This window comes from Anser anser (genome assembly GCF_964211835.1).
Source record: "Anser anser genome assembly, chromosome: 1".
NCBI lineage: Eukaryota > Metazoa > Chordata > Aves > Anseriformes > Anatidae > Anser > Anser anser.
The window spans coordinates 67,690,997-67,710,688 of record NC_139720.1 but is presented as its reverse complement, the minus strand read 5'-3'; the positions used below and the strand labels follow the sequence as shown (position 1 = coordinate 67,710,688).

Here is a 19,692-nt window from a genome sequence, read left to right as displayed (position 1 = left end):
GCAGAATTACCCTGAGTCCAGTCCAGTGCTCAGCCAACAATGCAGACACAGCATGGGATGGAGGAGCAGAGTACCTGAGGTAACAGACAACAGTCCCAAATCACTGGGCCAGAGCTTATCTTAACACCAGTCTTTTCAGGGCTGGACGCTGGATGAAAGTTGCAAGAACATTTTCAGGCTGGGGTGTTGACGGCATTCATTTTGTTCCTCCACTCATCATTCAGTGCTGCTCATGGCAGCAGCTTGAGACGTGGCTGGGTACCACTGACAAGGATAGGACTGAGGAGAGGGAGGAGGATACTGCAGATCAAAAGGCAACCCATCCCTGATCTTACTACCCCAGTAGCTCCCACCATTGCTGTGTGCTGTGGTCTCCCTGCATGAAGGGATGGCCCTTTACCTAGGCCTCATGGACACCAGCCTGTAGGCGTTTTTGCCCCCATCAGCTGAACCAAACTAAGAACAAGAGCAGGAAAAAAAAAATAAGGAAGAAAAAAATCCAACGCCATGCAAAAAAAGTAGCTGCTGAAAGTACACATGCTCATAAATACACTACAATGAACTAGGATCATTTAAAAACATCTTCTAGATCATTCTGAGGAATATGTGACTACACTATACTGAAATTGGCTCTCATTTGCATTAGCATAAGTTATATGTCTGGAACTTAATATAACTCATAAATTAGATTGCATCTTCAGACTTTTCTCAGTAGGTGTTGAGGATGCACCTTGATGTACATTGGGTGCTCAGCTTGCGCTCCAAAGCACACAGGAAAGGCATTGGGAAACAACTGCTAAAGGAAGATATATGAAACTTTGTATATGGATAACATAAGTTCAGAGTAAAGCTAGATAAATAAGAGAAAGTGTCTTGCTTGCATGGTGGGAGGGGGCCTTTGAAGTGGGGTTGCAAAAGGTCTGACCCCCATGCTATTCAATTCACATCAGGCTTGTCTACCTCAGCGTTGGATGGGTAGAAGTGTTTCCCCTCAGGGGTCAGACAGTGGGGTCTGGCTACCGTCTTCAGCACGAGGCCCCACTGCGTGCTCATACCACTGAGTTCTTCTTCCACTACCAGACAAAAGGCACCCACTGGGTCTAACCTTTCTGGCCTGAATATAGGTACCTTTTGCATGCGAGGAAGTTAAGCAGTCTGTGTATAGTCTTATTGCAAAAATGACATTGCCCTTTGTAAAAGGTTTTGTTAGATTTAGTTGAAATGGATTCCTTTGCTTCAAATAGACTAACTCTAGAAGAAAAAACACTTTTATCCCAGAAGGAGATGATCACAAGCATCTAAATTATGAAAGAGCACTTATTCTCTAGAAGAGTTTCATGTGCACATATATTTTGTTCTCAAGGACAAGTAAATCTCTCAACATTTATTGCAAGGCTAAAAACCACAACAGACACTCTTCCACCCCCACTACCCCCCCTCCAAAAAACAAAACAACAGAAAAAAAAAAGAAAAAAACACACATGAAGAAACCTGGGGGAAAAAAAGGAAAAACTGAGAAGCTAAAGTACTTGAACGTGCCCTGTCAATGTTCTCAAGCAGAGACTGCTAATTAAAAACAAAATGGATATGGTACATTCATATTTTATCACATCAGAAGGTTAAATGCATATTTCAGCATATACAACTGTTCACAGAAGCGGGCTTGGAGCCTCACAGACCACAGTTCAGGATTTATTAAAGCCACACTCCTACAAGATAACAAGTGCAATGCAAGTAATCCAGTATTAATATTCAAAAGGGATAAAAGTGAATGAAAGCTTTAGAGTAGACTTTCTATACATGTAGCATCTTTTTCCCAAAGCTTGTATACCATACCTTTACAAAAAGCATTAGCAAGAAACTGCAGTTCCAGGCTTAGAAATACACAAGTGATGCAAAGCCCTCTTTTAAACACATCAATAACTGCACCACATTGGTTCCTCAGATAGCCTCATAGCCCTGTCCACGCTCTTCCACACAGACTATGACTTTTTAATAGACACTAACAACAGCAGGGATTGTAACTCCACACAAGACCTGGTATTTTCAGTACACTCTGTTTCCAGCTCCACACAATTACAGAAGTTGCCCCTAAAGTGATTCTCTTATTTAAAATTTAAAAAAAAAAAGTTCATTTTTGCCTCTGTTTAAAGTTTTATACAATATGAGATGTTAAAACCAGTAAGTTTGAAATGAAGCATCAGAACATTCCTTGACCTTGTCAGCACCATTTTTTTCTTTTTTTTGTGCAATAAAAACATATTTAAGCATATTCCCATGGAACTTGTTGATTTCCGTGAATTGACATTCCCCAGTAAAAAAATACAATAAAATAAACCACAAACACAAAAAAAACACAGCAATATTAGCTGGAAATGTTTCAAGCGGCTCTCTGCCCAAGAAATGCAGAACAGAAAAATTGCCCAGGCTACTCCAGATACAATCTCCAAAGGCTTCTCCTTTGCTTCTTTAACTCTGTCCAGAAGATAGAGCCTTCCCTGTATTCCCTTCTGCAGGACTGAATAACAGAAAATACTTCTTCCTGCTTCTTTGCTTGCTTTACACTATCAGCACGGTATGTATTCATCACCTTAATGGAGGACATGAAAATGCCTCTTACATATCCAGGCACCAAATCATTATTTGCTTCGAGACACCGTACAGTAGTTTGTGTTGCTACAGGAACCACACATAGCAAGCTTTATATTTTTACATACATATACACATACATTATACATATGTTGTATTAAAGCATTTAAAATGAAAAGTCAATTATATCAGATGGCTACAGCAAACACAGTATTTGAGAGTATGATAGATGAATACCCAGACAACAAGAATTTTGAATTTCTTCTAAAAGATTATTGTGTTTACTAGCCATGTCTTTCTATTGTAAGAAAATCTCTTTGGTTTGGCATTTTCCATAATACTATATCCCCAGAAAATTACTGATTTCTGTGGGGGGGCCTTACCTTTGTAGCATCACTCCCTCACAGTTTTCTGAACTTGCATTCCCATGGTGGTAGCTATGGTGTACATTAATTTCCAGCCAAAAGAGGAATCTATTCCTTTGGGTGCAAATCACGCTCCAAAGACTACAAGACAGGTCTTCTGCTGCATTATCAGAGCTCCACAGTCCTTACCCTGCCTCAGGCAGGTAAGTGCTTTCTCTTCAGGTGCACAACCAGGCACTTGTCCTTACAAACAAAAAACTTTGCCACTTATCCACAAATCAAAGAGGCAGTGGGATTTATTCAGATGTTCCATGAGAAGGTGGAGATATAGAAGCGTGAGACATAAGACAGAACTCCTCAGCAACTTTGTAGCACATGAGGTTTTTTCATCATGTTTTTTACCTCATTTCCAGATCATGAATTATTTTGAGTTTCTGCCCAGGACCAGCACCATATTAATTTCTGAACCATTTTCTGCTCACCAGAAAAGAACCAAACCCACACCCTCCAAAGTTAGTCTGACCTAAGCAGCCCAGGACTTGCAATTTAAAAGAAGTACTGCAATCAGCTCATCTGTACCACCTGATCCCCTGTTTCTCCTCAGTCACAGACTGTGTTTCCCATCAGGGCTTTGTCCTGGGCTGCTCCCAACCCTCCCTGGTGGGGAAGGTGATGGAGAAACAGCTGCCCAGGGGCCAGCAAGCACAAGCACCAGGGCAACTACAGTGGCAGAGCTTTCATCTTGGGGTCTCATTGCTCCTGGCAACTCTAAGCTATTTGCTTGGCTGGTTAATATGGAGTGAAGCTGGTTGGAGGTAAGATGCCGTGATAAAAGCATGCATCACACTTTGTTATCTAAGCCCATTGAAACAGATAGGAAATAAATACCAGCATATCAGAGTATGGAATAATTTGGGAGGGGCTGTTAGCTGTACAGATAGCTTTGACATGTGCAACAGTGGACTGTGCAGTTCCAGCTACTGAAACAGAGAATAATATTCATGACCGGTCAACCAGAGCTCAAAGTACATCCCTACATCCTGTGAGAAAGAGCATAACAAGTAGTTAGTGTGATGCTGGAACACAGTTTTAAAACTGGGATTTAATTTCTCACTCTTGATGAAGAAAATGATTTATCTAACCATGTATTTTCAAAATTAAAAGCAATATATCTGGGAGTAAAAGCTGAATGCTGATGATTTATAGTTACATTTGATACTGGCCTTGCTAATGATGTGATATTTTTGTCTGTGTAACCTATGAGTTATCCAGCAAAAACATAATCTTTCAGCTGCTAAAAGAATTATATTCATATGCTGATACAGGGAGAGTTTATCAAACAGATAAACTAGATATACTTGGTTTCACTAAAACAGAGGACACGGGCAATATGAGTGCTTGTTCTTAATGAGCAAAATTTCCAATGGGCTTCAGATTTGAGAAGCAGATTATATATTGAAAACTTTACATTGTTTTGCTTCAGTTTTTCATAGATCTTCATGATTTTATCTGTCTTGTTTTTCATTTTTTCCAGACAGACTTAACTGGCTTGCAGTATGTATGGTTAGATCCTACTCCAGCATATGTGGAGACAGATCTGCTTAAGAGAGTCTATGCACAGATAACATATACCATATGGGCCGGGGGGGAGAGAGGAAAAGGGGAAGACAGAAGGAGAGAGGGAAAGTTTAAATCGGTGGAGCATTACCAAGATGGAGGCAAAGTAGTCCTCCTATCATTACTTGTTTTATTAGATTTGTTCTTTAGGCATACAGCCTTGTACTAAGGACCATCAAATGGCCTCTACAGTGCTTATATCCTGTATCGTTACACTAGGAATTGTGACGAAGAACTAAGGCCTTAAAATGCTCCATTGCACATGAACACATTTCACCTTTTGCAGGTCTAGGAAGAAGATGGTTTATAACAATTAGTGAAAAACTCGAGAAAAAAATAAAGAAAAAAAGGGGAGCTGGTTTGTATCAAATCTTATCATGAAACTACTCTCTTGTGTAAGAGATTTTACTGTTAAAAAGTATCTTAAACTGTTTCATATAACTTGATCAGAATAAAACAACAAAAAAAAATCTCTTCCTATTCTATTATTGAAAGTATTGGAACATCCTAACATAGTTTGAAAGTCTTGCAAGAATATACTTTCTAATGAGATTTGTGGGGCTCCTTGCTTCTGCTTAAACTAGAGCATAAAAATACAGAAATTCTCAAGAAAAGAAAAAGCACATCAAAATTGAGCAGAGTTTACCAAGCCTGAGAGAAGCTTGGCTTGAGATGGGAATATAGTTTTGTTTCAACTGTATCATCATGTAGATTTCTACATTTTATGAGCAACATTTTTCTTTGCTAAATCTCCATCACTCAGCATACCAACAAGGTGTGTCATGGGTACATTTCACAGCATATTTTGTTGCTGTATTTTATTGGACAGTATTTTGTAAATGTTAGCACATTTGACATAGCTTTACATGATTTCTTTGTTACTGAGGAAGAAATGAACAATGTTTAGCAAAGCAGATGGTGCAGCCAGGTGTATATTTATTTAAGAATAAATCACAGTGTACCACAATACATTTCCTGCTACCGGTGTTCAGAAGTGAGTTAGGAAAAGAGCCTAGAAACTTGTCGGCTTTACCCACTCAGAATAACTTAGCTAGAGATGTTTTTTACATAAATGTCATATCTTAATATGAAGAAGTCATTGCTTCCACATGATTTGTTGAATATCTGTTTAAACAAACACTGTTATCCTTTAAAGCTTGTTTCAACAGTGCTGGGGACTGAAACCACAAAGAAGGTTTTTAAGTGTAAATCTGATTTAAAGCTCTGAAAATGTCAAAGCAAAATATATTGTGTTTGAGAAGACTTCAAATATCTCTTGATAGTTATCTTCTGAAGATGGAAAGTACATAACAATGCCTGACACTAGTATAAAAACTTTGATTCATATAAATTGAAACTGACCATATAAAACCCATTTCACCGGTTCCAAACCTGTAATGGAGGTACAAGTCCAGCTGAAGCTGCAGAAAGAATAGAAAATAAGAGTAAAGCTAAATTTGATTAGAACAACTTGGTAACATCTCTTTTCCTGTGAAAAACAAGTAACTTTTCCCAGCTTAAAAAGGAGAGGTGTTTTTGGAAAGTTGATAGATTTGTCTCAGGAAATTTGTACTAAAGAAATGAGAGGACTCGACTTGAAAAAATCTTAGTGAAGGAGTGAAACCTGTTACACGCTCAAATTCTTTTAATAGCAGTGGAAGACTATTAAGGAAAGATATTTGGGAGTAACTAACAAGTCTCAGAGAATCTGTGCATGGAATAGTCCTGAGCAAAGAGTGTGTTCCTTTGGAGGGAGAGAGAGAGTAGAAGTCACTGATCCTAGCCCACTTAGTTGCATGTGGGGAGTAGGAAGGAACAAGAGAAATTTGTAGTTTTAAATAATGATTTAACTTTCACATGTTGTTGAATGAATCTTTCCTAAGCAGAAGTGTGCTTGGAATGGTAATTCCTATAGAACTATATGGAATTTGGATTTGCTATTGCTCAATAAAAAAAAAAAAAAGTGAAAGGGAATGGTACATGATTAAAAAAACACAGAACTTGTCTAGTAGAATCACAGTGTAGAAGATGTTTCTGGATGTGCAAGGACATTGGGATATATTGATGTGACAGTATCTTAAATGTGCTTTGTGTTTACTCTTTTCATCTCAAATTAATTTGCTTGTGGTCCATTATTTCATACACTATAATTCCATCTCTAAGAATTTGGGAGGTGTGACTTTAATTGCTCAAGAAACACACGTCTAATTGGGATGGAAAAAACAATAAGAGGAGGTGCTTCTGAAAAACTGTGTGTAAGCTGTCATCAGAAAAGATGCGGAATGAGAAAATGTCATGTGAATTCAAATATCCCATTTTACTGTTGTCTTTGTGGTCCTGTTTTCCTAAGGAAACCACTATTTTCAAGAATTCTATATTGCTCTATCTCTCCGTCTCTTTTTAATCATTAGTTGACCAAACTCCAGCCAAATTTGACAAACAGATAGTCATCTGAAGCATATTATGTTCCAATAATACACATAAAGCCTCAGCTGAAGAAAAGTTTGCATTGTAAACTCACCTCTTTAGACATCTCAGCTTGATCTTGGGACCCACATCTGGAAAAAAATAAATATAAATAAAAGGACTGCACTGGTGTTCCTGCTCCTGGTTAGTCATTCCTGTAGCTGTAGCATTTCTGTTCTCAGCACACAGGGCTGGATTCTGTTAGGTGCTACGGAGACACAGAGTAAGAAGGGCACAAGAACCAAGATCTTCATGATGAGGACTCCCAGAGCAAAAGACTGCCTGGAAATAGTTCCACAGTAAAATACGTACATCTAGATATATAAACATGCAAAATACAAAGCACTGGCTTGGAAGAAGATAGCTCCAACACATTCCTAAACTGGGCACCCATGATCCTTTTATACTTGAGTCTCATGACATTCATTTGGTCTATGTGTGGTTAATCTTTTGTTAGTCCACATTATTTTGTTCCTTGTCCCTTCTTCTCAGCTCAGTCTGTGAACTATAGGAAAAAGGGCATATTGAAGGTCTTTTTTTGCCTGTGGCCTCATAGACTAGTTCTGTCCCATCTCTGACTGCCACCTCCTCCAGATCCCCCACCATTTCTGCATATGCCTTCCTGGTGTTCCAGCCTTGCTCTGCACTCGCTCTCCATTTTTATTCAGGGTTCATGGCGATCATGTATTCCCTAGGATTTTGAGGTCTCGTTACTCGTTGATTCACATGGTGCAGCTAAACTATTGGCCTTGTACAACATAGCTGCAGATAGGCAGAGAGTTTCACTTTTCAATGGCATACATGTGAACAACTTAAAACCAGACAAGTTTTCCTAATCAGTGGGCATTAAAGTCCATGTCTAAGTGAACTAGAAACCCGTAAATGGGAAGACAGAAGGAAACATTTATAAAAATGTTTCTGAACTAAAGAGACTTATCATTCACAAGAATTAATAGGTCAAGATGAGATGATGTTTGTTATTCCCACATTGATTCATTTTGGGAATACAAGAAGTGACAAAGAACTGCACTTACAGTCTTGCTGTTAGGGAGGAATATAAGTGCGGGTCTTTGTCACTTCTTATAGTCCTGAAAGTGAATCAATGTGAGAATTAGAAAACTTCATTTGAAAATATCTTCAAGTGCTGAATTTAGCTGCAGCTCAAAAAACTGAATTCATGTGCCAAATTGGATGTCTTTGTTACAGATGACTGTAGTTAATTATTCATAGTGCATGTACTGCAATACAGACAGACCTAGGGATGCAAAAGTGAGTTTATACTTTGTAGGTCAAATTTACCGGCACTGGGTAAGCAGGTGCACAGCAGCTAATTTGAGAGAAAGAAGTTCTGCCAGGCCAGATCTAGCAAAATTAGATCATTGTTTAGAGTGCAGATGGCAGAAAGTTTCGGAAGAAAAGGATGTGGTTGATTTGCTTTTCACAGCAGTTCTAGTGTAGTGTACAGCTATATGCCATGTATTTACTACAACTTTTACTTTACTTTTACTGTTCATCTATCTGGAAATGAATGCTTCCAGGCCATGGTAACAGATGATATACAGTGCAGACAGCATGTTTCACTCATTCCCAAAACTCTATAAATGGTAACAGCCTAGGATGCTGAAGTTCTCTGTGCCCTGCAAGATGAATGCCATTGAGCAATATCAAGCTCCTGAGAAAACACGATAGTGCCTTCTGCAGGGTAAATGAAATATTTAGTCTCTAAATCCCTGTGGGGCCCAGCTGGAACCCAACAGGGGTGTGGAGCTATATTCTCAGCATGATTCTGTTTTGGCTTCTAGCATTGGTGCTGCTCACATCCCCAAGGGGCAAGTGATCAGTCAGAAGCTACTTTGTGTGGCTTGCACTAGCCAGAATAGCCACTATTTTTTCATGTGCCCCCTCTGTTAAGGATGTTGAAGCTGGGTGTGGAGAGGGGCAAGAGAATGTTTGCTCGTAGTTTGCACAGCTAGGGAAGTTAGTATTTTGCCAAGATAATATTTCCCTTTTGGCATGTTTGCCACTCGGAGCATTGCAAGCTGTGTTGTGCCTGTCCAGTATAATGTGGGCGAAGCAAGTCATTTCCCTTACTCCTGAAACACAGCCTTCTTGGGGGGAAAGTGTGGATTCTGTTGAAAAGCACAAAGCAGTGTTACATGACATTTCTGGACAGAAAATGAAGGGCTCCTACAGCCATTTCAGCTTCCGGAGTGGAGGTTGGCAGAATGGAGGTGCCTGAGCGTGCCAGAAATAACACAGCTCCTCTCTCCTGCGCGGGTGGCCATCTGTCCTGTTCTCCCCATGCTGCCTTGGAACCACACTGTGATCTTTGGCAACCTCCCGCTTTCAGCCTCCTCTGTTGCAAAATGGGGGCTTGTAATATTTCCTCCACCTCCATGGACTGTTACGAAGCTCTAAGATGGAAGATGGTCTAAAAATATCATGGCTGTTAAACCTTGGAGTGTATTTTGGATTGGAAAAGCCAATGAGAAGCATCTGGGTTATATCCAAGATCTAACAAGGCACTCATTTCCAGTTAGACTTGGTCATCTGGGTGGCAATGAGTCAATGAGAGGAGACCTATTTCACATGTGCTCTAGAAAGACACTGCTTTATCATTTGTAATACTAGTGTGGGTTGGATAACACTCCAAACAGGACTCCTTTGTATTTTGGTGCCTCTGGCAATGGTGTTGTGTGCATAAATATTGCAGTTCTGCATGGGAAGGTGATTCTGCTTAATAGAGAATTTCAATAGTTCAAAATCTGGCGTTATTCTGACAAGAGCTGTATTTTAAAATTCTCTATAAAAAGAAAGAGCCATGGGACTAGGACTCTGGGGCAGACACCTTGGCTCTCTTCCCCAGAGGCAGTGCCTGCCAAGAGCCTTAAGAAACTCAGCCCTTTTGCTGCCTGATCCAAAAGGTTCCTGGGTTGTGAAGGAAAACTCAAAAGCAAACCAGCTCTTCAGAATGTTTCAATTTAATAAATATCAAATGCTATTGGAAAAACAACAACAAAAAGAAACCTGCTGGATTCTTTTTTCAGCCTTGCTAGTAAACATTAAAGTGCAATGACTTCAGCTAAGTAAACAGGAAAGCATACCCAGCTGTCTAACTGTGCAACCTGGCAGTAGCAAAATGAAGACTAGATTAAAGGTATGATGGACCACAGCAACCAAGAGAGTTCTGCATCTCTAAATAACATCAAGTAATGAAAGATGGTACCTCTTTGTGAGTTAGTCTTGATTTTGCCTCTTCTACCTTATTTTGCCACTCAGCTAATAAATGCTAATTTTGTGATGAAGCAATCCAGAAGCGCATACTGGAACATACTTTTGGCCAAAATAAATAAGTAATGACTTCAGGAAAAATACACATCTGTGCCTTCTGTTTGATTGGCACAAAAATCACTGGTATTCCAGTGCCTCCCTCTATACAAAATTGGCCCTTAGGATAATTATGGCTGTTGTCTTTGTAAAGGGCTTTGACTTTTGCGCAGGTAGCACTCTATACATAAAGTACAAAATAGTATTATTTCAACACAGTTGCTGGGATACCATTATATTGCGCATTATGGGAGTACTCATGTAAGTGATATTGCTAGGAGGGGGTGTGAGGAAAACCAGAAATATCTTCCCCACCCACCTTTCTTATTCTGTGCAATGGTAATTACTGTTCCTGCTTTCTAAACTTTGTAAACATCCCAGCTGGCTGTGAAGAAGGCAGCTCTCCTGCTGCGGCTGCACAGGTCCCTCGCTGCAGGACCATGAACTCGAGCTGCGGTTTGCCTACCGTTCATGAGTCCATCAGTACAGCTGCTCACATCCTTAGTACTCAGCACACCCTAAGTCACTTGCTGAATTAGGCCCCAATAACAATATTAAGCTGTGATTTACCTCCCTCTGTGGCTAAAACACCTGTGTGTGGCATCCCATCCCATTCCCTGGGCATTTTGCAAACAACTCACCATCTAGGTCCACAGTGATTAAAAGCATCGTTTGCTATAGCTGTGTAATCTATACTTTGCTGCTTTCCATTTTGTTCTTTGCTTTGCGATTTGTGTTTGGAGAGCTATGACTCACTGTACTCAGGCTCCTGCTGCTTGAAATTAAAATAGGAAAGCTCCTCCCTTCCCCCATTTCCTAATATGTTGCTTTCTGAAGCCATACAACACCTTATAAATGTTTCATCAGAAGGGAGCTGCCAGAGCATTCCCATCTGTCACATTAACATGGCCAGATTGGAAGTATTTTTTAAAATGTAAGATATCGTATGGAGGGAGTGAATAAGGAACTGCTTATATGACCAGGAGAAGCAGAGTTAATGTGAGGCTGTGAAGTGTTGCCACTTTGGGTTTGAGGTTCTGGACCCACCTTGAAACAGCAGCCTTTATAGATGACGGGCAACCAACACTCCCTGCCTGTACTAGAGGTCTGTGGCACAACTGCAAGTTTGGCCTTTTCCGTCCTGCTGTGGTCCCTTATAAATTGATCAACCTTTACTAGAAGCAAAAAATTCCAGTGCTTTGCAATCTTCAGAGCTTAAATAGGAATCCTGGAAAATTATCTTTGCCTACGCTTTCAAGGAGGAGAAGGATTATAAGATATCTTAAGGACAACCTTTGTCTCCTGTGTCTTACCAAGTATTCATAACACTTAACCAACTATAAAGTCTTTCATTTGAGCTGAACTCCTGCCCCAGTGACATCTGAGTTTTGCCATTGCTTTGGAATGGGCTATTCTGTAATTTCAGCCCTGGGCATGGCTACTCCATGCAAACCAGAAAGTTCAGATCTCACTAAGTGAGCTCTGAATGATTGCTCAGGAAACTGAAGCAAAACAGTCATCTGGGATGTATGCATGCTCAGAGTAATTAACCTTGCCTGTTAACAGGGCTAGTTGTTCTGGGGGGGTCTATGGCTATGCCTGTACTGCTATACAAAATAGACCTAAAGGCCAGTTCTTAGCCCTGAGACTTGGCGGAAGTAAAGAGGTCAAGGCCAACTCCATTTGCAGCTGATTTGTTTTGAAGGGAACTAGTTAGTGAGGTCCAAAACACAGTGAGGACAACCTAATGAGTGAACAGTGTGGATGACCAAGGGCTATTGCCGGATCTTGCTTTCCGGTCCTGCGTCATTTAGCATTATAAATGTGTCCTGCGTGGCTTTTCACCCAAGGCAGGATCTGCCTACTTGTGCTGCGTGGACTTACCAGCTTGTTCAGTCCTGTGGGCTGCTTCTGTGCTGGTGCTGTCCTGAGTAGGATCCCTTGGCAGCTGGCTTGTGGAGCTGCAGTGGATGATGAATCTGCGTCATGGTACATAGTATTTAAGCTGTGAACCAGAGCCAATAAAAGTTTGCAATTAGTGCAGGAAAAAAAAAAAATCAAATCTTAGGATTGCTTTGATACTGAGATGCAGCCACAGACAGTCAGTAGGTCTTTGTTTTCCTCAGCCCCCTTCAGAAGGAGGAGGGTGGAAAAGGTGTTATATTGCAGCTTTCCAGGAACTTGCTTGATTCTGCCTCATTTCCTATGTTGCACGCAGCAGCTCTGTCATCATGCAGAAGGCTACACCACTTGCATTTTAGCCAGTGCCCACCTCACACACTGCTGACACACAGTTCTCACTGGAGCTGAACACGTACACTGTTGGGAGAGAAACATACTGCATGCCAATTTGTGAGAACATACATGGACAGAAACGGATGGCTCGAGAGCTTGAATCCTGATTTCATTTTCACCTGTTATGCAAATGTTCTGTTGCGCTGGGGTCCCACTCTATCTGTCAGTTTGTCTTCTGCAAAGTAGTGATAATCTTACAATAGCAATCCAGATTTTCAAAAGATATCAGCCTCCCACTCTGACAGCCAGACTTTACAAGGAAATCACCTCCCATTTAGGCACCAAAATGTAACATTCATATGTAGAAAAAAAGTTTAGCACACTGGATCCTCAGCTTCTTATACAATCTGGGCAGCAGGCACTGCTGTGAGGGTTGTTGGGAAGTTTGGAAAACTTGCTCCTTATTTCAGAACCGAAATGAGAACCCAGCTCTTCTGAAAATCTGGCTCTGATTCAGGTGTTGAATGCTCAAAAATTTGAGTCTGAGCTCTCTGGAAAATCTGGCGTCTAATGAAGGAGTGCTGCGAGGATCAATTAATTAATGTGTGAGATCCTGGCGTAACAGTGATGACAGTACTAGTAAACTTTGTAAAGAAGTCAGGAACAGCTTCATGTGTTGAAATTTCAGGGAAAATACCTAGTAGACAAGAAATAACAGCCTACTGCTGTTCTGCTGCAGCAAAAGGTGAACCAGAGTTGATTCTCCCATAGCTGAATTCTACCACCAGCAGAATGTTGCCAATGACAGATGTGATACTATTGGCACACAACTTTGGAAGTTTTAAAATATTAAAGTACAGCTTTTAATGAAGTGGAGAAAAACATAGTAAATCTTTAATACTGACTTCTTAACCAAGAATTGCTAAGAATATTTGAAAGCTGTTGCTCTGTTGCTATTAGTTTCACCAGAATATTTGTTGTCAGGTGGACTTAGATTTTCCAGATGACACTAATATCCCTACAGGAAAGGAGAGGGCGATTTTGAGATGAAGCAATGTCTTAGAAACTGTTGAGAGACTAGTTTTATAAAAGAATCATTATGCAAATAATCTTGTGTTTTTCTTTTGAATAGTTACGCTACATAAAAGGGAGAGAGGTGCGTCTAGGAGGTGCCTGTTGCTCCTTCTGCATGTTCACTGCTGTAGTGCTGCTTGGTGCCTGTGGTTGTCCAGGGTCTTCACTATCATTTCAGAGACAGACATATAGCCCTGTATTTCAGGGGTGAGAGTGGGGGGGGGACGGGGGGCACGTTTTTCTGGTGAGAGATAGGAAGAGTCTTATTTCTCATGTAGTTCTTTCATTTCCTGATAGTTTCTCAAACAGCTGAAGAACGAGGCTAGATAGGGCACATCCTCCATGTGGTGTAGTCACATCTTCAGCAGAAGCTGAGAGTGCTGTAGCTGAGGGCTAGCAATATTTACCTCATAGCTTCAGATTCCAAGGATCATCTACCTCTCCATTTTGTAGTGACCACAATCTAACAAATAAGTAATTCTAACGATTTCAGCAGAGCTGCTCTATTTCATATCAGCAGAGGGACTGGTCTAGTACATAATATGTATAGTACACAGCATAGTACTCAGAAGGCAGTGGAAGCCAGCAGGCTTGGCAGTAATGCCTTTTCTTATCTAACTTGCTTCTCTTCTCAAACATTTCTTTTATAAGCCTACTTTTCTCTTTTGGCCTTGTGATGCTTACTCTTGCGCCTGCTTCTGCTGATTTAAAAAAAATAAAAAAAGTAAAAAAGTACTGGGAAAATGAAATGATTTCTGGAATGTGTCAGCAACAAGTAGATTCTCGTGGGATTGCCTTTGACATAGAGGAACAATAAGTTTGAGAGAGGAAATTGGTTTCCCCACGGCTGATGGTTTTCCCTGGATTGGCTTACCCCACTCCCACAGTGTTGAAGCTATTGAATGCTCAATTAGTATTCCCTAAAGTGTCAAAATGAATTGAACCAACTCCAGAAATTCTTCACTGCAGTTCATGTATCATTTCTCAGGCTTTGAGAAAAGGACCTACTGTTTCACTGTGTGCAGCAAACAAATTCTCCCCTTCTCAAACCTGTGTCACTTTGTTTTTTTACTTGGTTCAAGGGCACCTGCAAAAATAAACAGCAATGGCAAGTTATTACCTCCAGAATGTGTGGAGTGCCTCAGCTAACCAGTTTATAAATAGCGAGACAGATGGATATAACGGCTATAGTATCTTCAAGTACTTTGGGTTAGTTTTATTTTGCTTTGGGCAGTTTCTGTATTACACTGACTTATTGTGACAAAAGTAATGGATTCTCAAAGCGCAGATTGCTGGCTATGTTTTGCACTAGAGGCCAAAATGATATCGCCACATCCAAGGACTCAAAAATTAAGAACTAGATTTCACCCCAAATAATGTAATTTCTTCAGAAGCTCGTAGAACTGGGGTTTTAAATTTAAAAAAAAAAAAAGGAAGAAAAAAAAAGTTTTATTGTGTTTTATTTATATTTTTGAGTCATTGTAATGTATTTGACTACATTTTTATCTCACCTTTATAACCAAGAATCATACATTTCTTCCTCAGTAGTAAACACAAAGACCAAAGTATGGTTCTAAGAGGCAAAACTTTGAATTTTACTAGAAATGACAAAATGGCAGAAGTTAGAAATTAACTTTTCAGGCACAAGATGTTTCCAAGGATCGCCCTTTCTGGTTCATCCTAGTGCACATTCCAAGAAAGTTTCATTTCGTCATCTCAGCCTGAATCACTCAGTAGGTACTCAAGTGTAACAGTCTCTCCAAGTCTTACTTGCATTAACTTCATTAAGCTTGCTTACTGTGATTCTCCTTGACCAGATCTCTGATAGTGGTAATGCCTTCCTTCCTTTGTATTGGCCAGGCTTATGTTTATGGTCCAAAGAAGCAGTCAGGAATAAAAATATGATATGACTAAGTTGGGTGCTGGACAAGACTGAGTACATCACTCACCAAGGTGCTCACAAGAACAAAAAGGCAGAGGTTATTTGAACTTTCAACCTCAAATCACAGTTGGTATTTATTCTGAAGCAAAAAAAGAAAATTTTAACAGCTAGCTGTTTTATTCTGAAACAAATGAACTTCAATACTTTGGTGCTTTGCAGTGAGATCAAGGACTGTTTATAACAGTTGAGACAGATAGCCTTGAGTCACTTCACAAGGCAGCAGCTATTCCCAGTTCAGCTAGGAATTAGTTACAAGAGAACTGAACACCTAGGGAAGACTTAATGAGGACCTGCCCAGAAAATGATTTAGAAAAAGAACTAAACAGAGGAGAGAAGCAGTAGCAGAGAGACAGTTGATAGATTTGCAGTTCTTTCACAGGAAAAGATACGTGAAGTATAAGCTGGGCTGTATCAGGAATTCACGAAAGTGGAGGTTGTGATAATTTATAGTGACATTCTTGATCTTTTTCAAGTAATTCATATGAACAAGTGTAGTACAGGAGATGCAAAGATTTTCTGCTATCCTCTGATGTCTGGCAGGCACTTTGCAGTTTACTAATTTATAATTTTGATGTTGGGATGGAGAATATGCTTATGATACCCAGCTAGGATGGACAGTAAGTGTGCTAGAGAGCAGAATAAGACTTCAAAATGATCCTGGTGAGCTGGAGATATTGTCAAAAAGACCATTCTTTTTAGGAAAACAAAAAACAAACAAAAAAAAAAAACAAAAAAAAAACAACACATCTCTTTTTAGAAAAATGTTGTGTTACAGAAAAGTGGTAAATGTGTTACACAGGCTGAAGAAATTAATGGCATGCACACAGCCTGGGGGTTGTCTGGTGAGATAACACTTCATCCAGCAAGGATTTGAGGGTTATAATGAGTCAGAAGCTATGAACATGAGTCAATCAGCCTCAAGCAAATAAGGAAAATATTAAACAGTATGTTTAAACCAGAATATTGTCTGTAAGAATGGTGAAATAATCCCTCTGCTCTACTTAGAGCTGCTTTAACCCAAGAGAGCAGCAAGTAGAATTCTCCAATATTTATAATGTAACTGTGGGTACAACAAAAACAATGGCTTTAAATTTGCAGTAAGGAAGGTTCAATTGTGCTTTAAGGACAAACATCTAACCACAAGGATGATGGACCCCATGGAATAGATTGCTTTGGAAAGGTTGAGGGATAACAGAAAGCTTTTACCCAGAAGACAAACATCTGTAAAAAAAAAAAAAAATCGTTCAGCTTTCACGGAGATACATTTGGTGACTTCAGGGTCCTTATTTTCAGTGATTCATTCATAAAACCTGTATAAAACAGGAAGAGCTCAATACAGTGCATTCACCTTTTCTTTAACACTCTGGGCAAAAATGAGCAGACACAGTGCGTCCCTTTTGGTACTTACTGATTCTGACAGAAAGGCAACAGCAGCCGCTCAGTGGGTAGAGCGGTTTGCGGCAGAAGCAGTACAAGGGCAAGTGGAGCAGTGAGAGAGGTTGCTGACCCAGGCTGTGTGATGCATTGCTGCTTGTGAGCCACTTGCTGTCACAGGATGCTCAGAAAAGGGATATGGTACCATCACTGCCCACCGCTGAATCATTTCCAACGTAGGCAACAGTGCAGCTTTGGCCATGTAAGGCCACACAAACAAGCATTCAGAGCTCAACTGCTTCAGGTTTTACAGCACATGAGGATGCAGAACACCGGCCTAGAAAATTTATGGAAGTCTCACCTTCTCTTTATTTATCCCTGAACGGCATAAAGGTCGCTACTGGAAAGTACCTTGTCCATGTTTGGGCTTCTAGCAAGATTCTTGTTTGACATCAGTGAGAGAAATGTTGTGCTTTACCTGTTCCAGTTCTCCCTGGAGCCTGCTGTAGACACTGAAATGGCTACCTAGAGCGTCAGCTTGCAGACCTGATTCTAACTCAGCTGCTTATAAAAAGTTATGCATGGAAGAAAACACTTTAAAAATACACTTGAGCAAGCCAAGAGAAAGAAATAATAATAGTAAAAAATAGATCACTTTTAAACACTGTGAGGGTACAATCCCTGAAACTCTATTTTCACTTTAGTTTTCAGCTTTCTAAGAGTACAAGAAAGTTCTGGGAGAGTGGGAGAGTGAGTGCTTTGACATGCACATAAAGACTTGTTCATTGGCAGAAAAAAAATATTACTGCATTTGCTACTATATCAACAGCTTTACTATACTGACTTCAGCACCTACGCAATGTTTCCTGAAGAAATGTCTTTCTTCTGAAATTTCCCCATCTTGCATTTCCATTTTGAAACTATGCAGTCAATAAATATAACAGCAAATAGGTTGATAAATAAGGACCAAATCAAAGAAGAGGAATAGGCAAAGAAAGTGGTGACAAATAATGGAAGATTGGGATTGAGGGTGCATAGAAACTTCATATAGTTGAAATAATGTCCATAGCATTTTGTCAGCATCAAGCTAAGAATCCTAGGATAGACAAATTGGTTGGACACCTGTACAGCCTTTTCTGTTTTTATTACCATCCTATGGTCCTGCTTTCCTGGGATAAGCTCTGTTTGTTCAGCTAGCAGAGACACAGGTCTAGTAAGCAAAAGGGCAAAAGAAGTACAAGGCATTTGCATGAGGGAGAGACAGAGAGGGTTTTATGTGAGCAGTCTCTCTGAAGTCACCTTAATCTAAGCAAACAGGCTGCTCTCTGGAGAGCCAAGTGTCAAGTCTGGGAATGGTTGTTCAGTGAGGGGCAGCATGGTTGGATGGGGAGGTGAAACTCACTTGTGAAGACAAACCTGAGCCAGTTTTTCACTTACCCAAAGCTGGTACCAGGATCAACTCCCAGCCAGACTATGGGTACTCAAGCTTGTCACCATGTACAACACTCACATTTCCATTGCATATCCCCTCCATCACAGCTCCCCCAGGCCAGCCTCCATTCAGTTTAGCTAAGCAACTACTCCAGGAAAAAAAAGCATGTCATGTAAACCAGTGCATCTGAAATAATTGAGTGCACAACAGATTATTTGTAATCTCGCTCATTGAAAAAAATTTCCATAAATAAGTCCCTAACAAGTCTGCATTATTTTATTAAGCATGACAATCTAACTAAATATAAATTAAGTGTAAATTCAGGGACTTAATTGAAAAGATTAACCAAAATGTTTAGTTGAATCATCATCAGTTACCATCTCTGTTTTCTTCGAACAGCTGCACTGTCATCCGTGCAGAGTTTAAACAATAGGCCAGTAAGGGTACTGGAACACATGCTTACCTTCCAACCTCTCAGTAGATCCATCACTTCCAGCTTAGTGTTGTGTCTGGGCTGAAAGATGTTGCTGACTCAGAGCCACAGTCCTGAGTAAGCACCCAGCACGCTCAGTTGCCATCAACAACATGAGCTTCCATGTGTGCGTCAGAAAAGAAAACATCACCAGATTTTTCTCTCCAAGATGCATTTAGCACTGGTGAGAGCTGCTGAGCCTGTGATGTGCAACCCAGAGTGTCTGTCCAGCCGGAGAGCTTTTGCAGCCAGCTGTCACATGCAGCCACTGCTAACACGTGTCAGCAAAGGGTGGCCCCTCTTCATGGCTTATTTCCCTGCCCTGGAAACCCTGGCCTCCCTCCTGGCTCTGGTGTTTCATGCTGACCCCAGGCAGGGGTTTTGGCAGTGGCGTGGCTGGAAGGAAGGGTAGTAGACTGAGTGAGGGCTGCAAGGATTGCTACAGAGGGCGGTAGTGAAACTCCTCTTTGAGGGAAGGGTCGGGGTGGGATTTCAGCTTGCAGGTTGATTGCTGTTGGTTTTGCTGCCAGCTCACGCTGGCTGAGTGTACAAGTTGCCAAGGGCCCCCAGGGGCTGTTTCGGCAGCTACAAACCCACCATCTGCAAAGATGCATTGTCCATGCACCATTCCTTGGGCACCGTGGAGCATTAGCTGGGGAACCTTCTGGAGCTATTTAGATTGAGCTCAGGCCTGAGCAGCCTAGTCTATAGCTAGCATACAAGGGGAAAAACTTTAAATGTGGATATAAGGAGATTCCAGCCCATTTCTGTTGTCTCCCCAGGACTTTTCCTGAGGCTC

General features: G+C 40.6%; 1 protein-coding gene and 1 long non-coding RNA gene across 6 annotated transcripts in view; one reads left to right on the top strand and one right to left on the bottom strand.

Moving 5' to 3' along the window:
* The window catches only part of RERG (RAS like estrogen regulated growth inhibitor), a 109,227-nt gene that overhangs the window by 28,720 nt on the left and 60,815 nt on the right, over positions 1 to 19,692 (top strand). The window lies entirely within an intron of this gene.
* On the bottom strand, positions 1,680 to 19,669 carry LOC310902424. The gene is made up of 2 exons (XR_014586718.1): positions 2,973 to 19,669; positions 1,680 to 2,590 (listed from the first exon to the last, which is right to left on the bottom strand). It is a non-coding gene; the product is annotated as an uncharacterized lncRNA (long non-coding RNA).